The sequence below is a fragment of the Chiloscyllium punctatum genome, chromosome 34 (assembly GCF_047496795.1).
Source record: "Chiloscyllium punctatum isolate Juve2018m chromosome 34, sChiPun1.3, whole genome shotgun sequence".
NCBI classification, from domain to species: Eukaryota; Metazoa; Chordata; class Chondrichthyes; order Orectolobiformes; family Hemiscylliidae; genus Chiloscyllium; species Chiloscyllium punctatum.
Window position 1 is genome coordinate 49295620 of NC_092772.1, and position 6000 is coordinate 49301619.

The 6000-nt window shown below is 53.4% G+C and overlaps 1 protein-coding gene across 1 annotated transcript in view; it reads right to left on the reverse strand.

Moving 5' to 3' along the window:
• LOC140458824 (hepatic and glial cell adhesion molecule-like) overlaps positions 1 to 5546 on the reverse strand; it is a 62253-nt gene extending 56707 nt beyond the window's left edge. Inside the window, exon 1 of the mRNA XM_072553479.1 lies at positions 5147 to 5546. The gene's annotated coding sequence lies outside the window, so the exon portion shown is untranslated. The remainder of the gene's footprint in view (positions 1 to 5146) is intronic.
• Positions 5547 to 6000: the final 454 nt, after the last annotated feature.

Sequence of the window (6000 nt, forward strand, 5' to 3'; positions counted from 1 at the left end):
CTATCCTCTGAGGGGATGGGCCACCATTTATCGCCCCCTGTCCCTAGTTGCCCCCCCTTGAGAAGGTGGGGGTGAGCTGCCTTCTTGACCCGCTGCAGTCCATGTGCTGTAGAGTAGACCCACAATGTCCCTGAGGGAGGGAATCCCAGGATTTATAAGGAACGGCCGATATATTTCCAAGTCGGGATAGTGAGGGTCTCGGAGGGGAACTTGCAGGGGGTGGTGTTCCCATGTACCTGCTGCCCTTCCAGTCACAGAGTCCCACAGCTCAGAAACAGACCCTTCGGCCCACCCAGTCCGTGCTGACCGTCATCCCCAAACTAACCCAGTCCCCCCCCCACCTGCTCCTGGCCCATCTCCCTCCAACCCTTCCCTGTCCATGTCCTTATCCAAATCCCTTTTAAATGTTGTAACTGTCCCCCCCCCCCCCCCCCCCCCCCCACTTCCTCAGGAAGGTCATTCCACACACGGACCACCCTCTGGGGAAAACAGTTGTCCCTCGTGTCTTTTTTAAATCTCTCTCCTCTCCCCTTAAACATGTGCCGCCCTGGTCTTCAATCCCCCCCACCCTGGGGGGAATAGGCACCCACCATTCACCCTCTCTGTCCCCCTCATGGTTTTATAAACCTCTATAAGGTCACCCCTCAGCCTCCGACGCTCCGGGGAAAAAAACTCCCAGCCTATCCAGCCTTTCGTTATAACTCCAACCCTCCCATTCCCGGCAACATCCTGGGAAATCTCTCCGGAACCCTCTCCAGTTTAATAATATCCTTCCTGTAACAGGGTGACCAGAACTGGACACAGTATTCCAGAAGGGGCCTCACCAATGTCCTGTACAACCTCAACATGACCTTCCCAACTCCTACACTCAAAGGGCTGAGCAATGAAGGGGAGTGTGTGAAACCCCTTCGTAACCCCCCTGTCTGTATGTGACACTAACCTCAAAATGATTTGCTGGTGGGTTTGGAAGGTGCTGCCTGAGGGTCTTTGGTGAGTTCCTGCAGGGCATCTTGTAGCTGGTACACACTGCAGTTACTGAGGGTCGGTGGGGGGGAGGGAGGGGATGGTACACACTGCTGTTACTGAGGGTCGGTGGGGGAGGGAGGGGATGGTACACACTGCAGTTACTGAGGGTCGGTGGGGGAGGGAGGGGATGGTACACACTGCAGTTACTGAGGGTCGGTGGGTGAGGGAGGGGATGGTACACACTGCTGTTACTGCGGGTCGGTGGGGGGAGGGAGGGGATGGTACACACTGCTGTTACTGAGGGTCGGTGGGGGGGGAGGGAGGGGATGGTACACACTGCTGTTACTGAGGGTCGGTGGGGGGAGGGAGGGGATGGTACACACTGCTGTTACTGAGGGTCGGTGGGGGGAGGGAGGGGATGGTACACACTGCTGTTACTGAGGGGCAGTGAGGGAGGGAGGGGATGGTACACACTGCTGTGACTGAGCGTCGGTGGGGGGAGGGAGGGGATGGTACACACTGCTGTGACTGAGCGTCGGTGGGGGGAGCGAGGGGATGTTTGTGGTTGTGGGGGCTGCTTTGTCCCTGGATGGTGTCGAGCTTCTTGAGTGTTGTTGGAGCTGCCCCCACCCAGGGGCAAGTGGGGAGTATTCCCTCACCCTCGGGCCTTGGGCCTTGTCGATGGTGGGACAGGATTTGGGGGGAGTCAGGAGGGGAGTTACTCGCTCGAGGATTCCCAGCCTCTGACCTGCTGTTGTGTTTATGTGGTGAGTCCAGTCGAGTGTTAATACAGGTTGATGGTATGGCAGTTGAATATCAGGGAGTGCTGGTTAGATTCTCCCTTCTCAGAGAGATGGTCATTACCTGGCACTTGTGTGGCATTAATTGTGACAGATCAATCCAAGCCTGGCTGTTGTCCAGGTCTTGCTGTTTGTGGGAGACCACTGAACCACTCCCAGGTTCTTTATCCTGAATGGAGCTGAAAAGTTAAGTCCTGGATGCCAATTTGTGTGCAGCCAGCTCCCTCAGGTGAGGGAGAGTGACCAACTGATCCCTCATGAGCTGCGCCGTTTGGGTTTGGGATCTTCCCCGCTCGGGGTAGCCCATTGGAAACCCCCCCCTCCCGTCACGCGGCCTTTTCCCCTTGCCAAAACACAAGCTGCACGCCCAATCGCCAATGAGGTCTTCCCTGGGAGCTGGAAACCCCTCCACTGATGAACGGCAACAGCACCAGCTCTGCATCTATCCCGCCCCTCTGGGGAAGCTGACTCCTTCCGAGAAAAATCCTCCTCTCCCCCACCTCACACACCCTCCTCTCCACCTCCCCCCCCACCCACCCCCCCACTCCAGATGTTACTGGTCCCAAACCACTTGCTAACTCTGTGTACTTTGGCCAATGACGCATGACATCCAGACTGTCCTCCACCAATGGTAGAGCAACCTCACTTGGTCACGTCTCCCCGTGGCCAATCAGAAACAGGCTCCCTTTCAGCTGATAGGGAGATCCCAAGATCTCCTGCTCACCACTCCCAACAATGTTGGGAAGTAACATGCCGGGACCCTCTCCAGTTAGTTCAGAGTCCAACGTCTGACTCAACAATTCAGAGAATTGAATTCAAATCTCACCAGGAGACCTGACCTCAGGGTTAAACACTGATGAAGCGATTGTCCTAATATGTTATTTCTGCACTTCCCTCATTGTCAGAACTTCCTTCCTCAGATAAGGATATCAAAACTGTACACTCAGTACTCCAGGGATGATCTCACCAAGGACCTGTACAATTATAGCAATGTCTGACTCTCGTACTCCCAATCCTCCCAATATCAGAAGTCCTTAAAACCGTAAGAAACTCGCCAAAGATCCTCAGACAACTCCATCCAAACTCCTGGCCACTTTCATCAAGAAGGACAAGGGGCAGCAGGTACATGGGAACACCCCCCCACCCCCCCTGCAAGTTCCCCTCCGAGCCCCTCACCGTCCCGACTTGGAAATATATCGGCCGTTCCTTCCTGGGTCAGTATCCTGGAATTCCCTCCGTCAGGGACATTGTGGGTCTACCCCACAGCAGATGGACTGCAGAAGGCTGCTCACCCCCACTTTCTCAAGGGAGGGTCAACTAGGGATAGGGTGATAAGTGTGGGCCCAGTCAGAGAGGCCCATGTCCCACAAGTGAATATAAAGAAACAGGAACAGGAGCAAGCCATTCGGCCCGTCAAACTTGGTCCAACATTCCTCCCCTTTCCCATAACCCTCGATTCCCCGACTGATTTCGAATCGATCTCGGCCTTCAGTATACACACGGACTCTGCCTTCCCCCACAGCTCTCTGTGACTGAGACTTCCAAAGACGCACAACTCTCTGAGAGAAGGAATTCCTCCCTCTCTCAGTCTGAAATCAGGGCCCCTTTATTCTGAGATGGTGCCCTCTGCTCCTGTCCCATGAGGGGAATCTCCCTCTGGGCATTTAGAGGCAGCCGGGCCTGCAGATGCTGGAGGTCAGAGTTGGTAGACATGACGATGGGAAAGCACAGCGGCTGAGGAGAAGGCAAGGCTGAAACGCTTCACCAAGACTCGGGGGGGGGGGGGAGCTTCTCAGCAGTTACCCCTGCCAAACCCCAAAAGGTTTCAAAGAGATGCCCTCTCACCCTTCCAGTGGGTAGAGTGCCAACCTGTTTAGCTCTCAGTTCATACAGGATCGAGGTGGATTTCAGCAGTTTCCCCATTTCCCTTCTCCCTCACATCACCCCAGTCCCAAGCTTCCAACTCAGCACCGCCCTCCTGACCTGTCCATCGTCCTTCCCATCTATCCGTTCCAATCCTGCCCGACCTATCACCTTCTACCTCCCACCTCCATCTACCTAGCGCACTCTCAGTTCCCTTCCCCCCAGTCCAACCCGCCTCCCATTTATTTCTCAGCCCACAAGCCTCATTCCTGATGAAGGGTTTATGCCCGAAACGTCGATTCTCCTGCTCCTCGGACGCTGCCTGACCTGCTGTGCTTTTCCAGCACCACACTCCCGACTCTAGCCCCTGAGACAACCCCCTCCACCCTGAGGATTATTCGGGTGAACCTTTTCCAAAATGCCTCCATTCTTTCTTTGAATCAGGGAACCAAGACAGCTCACGACACTACAATGATGGTGAACGTGTACATAGACATGGACAACATGGAAATAGACCCTTCGGCCCAATTCCTCCATGCTGACCCAGATATCCCAACTTAACCTACTCCCATTTGTCAGCACTCGGCCCATATCCCTCCAAACCCTTCCTATTCATATACCCATCCTTTTAAGATGTCTTTTAAATGCTGTCATTGTACCAGCCTCCACCACTTCCTCTGGCAGCTCATTCCATACACGTACCACCCTCTGGGTGAAAACGTTGCCCCTTAGGTCCCTTTTATATCTTTCCCCTCTCACTCTAAACCTATGCCCCTCTAGTTCTGGACTCCCCCACCCCAGGGAAAAGACCTTGTCTATTTATCCTATCCGTGCCCCTCATGATTTTATAAACCTCTATAAGGTCACCCTTCAGCCTCTGACGCTCCAGGGAAAACAGCCCCAGCCTGTTCAGCCTCTCCCTGTAGCTCAGGTCCTCCAACCCTGGCAACATCCTTGTAAATCTTTTCTGAACCCTTTCAAGTTTCACAACATCCTTCCTGTAGCTTAGAGTCCAGAATAGAACGCAGTATTCCAAAAGCAGCCTGACCAATGTCCTGTACAGCCACAACATGACCTTCCAACTCCTGTACTCAATGCACTGACCCATAAAGTTAAAAATCACACAACTCCCGGTTCTCGCCCGACAGGTTTATTGGAAGCACTAGCTTTCGGAGTGCTGCACCTTGGTGAGGTAGTTAGATCTCCGAAAGCTAGTGCTTTCAAACAAACCTGTCGGACTCTAACCTGGTGTGGTGTGATTTTTAGCTTTGTCCACCCTAGTCCAACACCGGCACCTTCTGTTTCTGACCAACCAATAAGGGAAAGCATAACACAACACATTCCTCACTATCCTGTCGACCTGCGACTCTACCTCCAAGGAACGAGGAAACTGCACTCCGAGGTCTCTGTGATCGACTTATCGAAAGCATTATCTTCTGTCAGACAGCACTCAGCACCCATCGAGAACCAACGTGATGGAATAGACCAAGCGTGGAAAGAGTTAAAAGCAGGCTTACCTCGAGATTGCTGCCTTAAAGCATCCCAGTGGTAAACATCTCCTCTGGCTCCTTGGTTCTTGGGGATTCCGCCTTATTTAAAGAGACCAGTGTGTCCCTCGAGTCACTGTGCTGTTTGAATCCCCAAACCTGCCCTCTAAAAGAACTAACGCGCTGGAGCAAGACAGGAATTTTCTTCTGTGTGTGTGTGCGTCTGTGCCTGTGTGATTTTTTTTTGTTGTTTGAAATCTGGGGTTTATTTAGTGGCTTCGTCTTTCAGGTGAAATCCCAGGCTGAACCAGGAAGCGACGCATTCGCATCATTTACAACCAAAGTGATAGAATTCCCCGCATTCCATTTGCAACTTTCTCTTTCCTTGTTGGTCACTGGATGGGGGGAGCAGTGTTGGGGTGTGGAGACAGAAATTACCCCCTTGCTCCGACTTCCGACACTCCCTTACTCTCTGTCTCTGTCTCTGTCTCTCTCTCTCTCTCTGTCTCTCTCTCTCTCTCTCATGTATCTATAAAACTTTGGAATGCGTCCAGAAGTCTGATCTTCAGGAATGAGCTGGGGATCGGAAGGGAGTCACTTGTCCAGGAATGTGCTGCGAAACAGACAATGACATTTTGAAATGTTGACATGCTTTTGTGCCCCAGAACCATGTAAGTGCTGCAGTATCATTGCCCCATTTTCGGTTAGTGACCCCTCCACAGAGACCATTCCCACCCGCCCCCCACCCCAGCGACTCCCTCGTTAGGTCCACGCGGCCCACCACAAACCCACCGTCCATGTCCAGCACCTTCCCCTGGAGGTGGGGGGCAGGTGGAAAACTTGTCCCCACACCTCCCCCCGCCTTCACCTCCACCCAAAAGGGT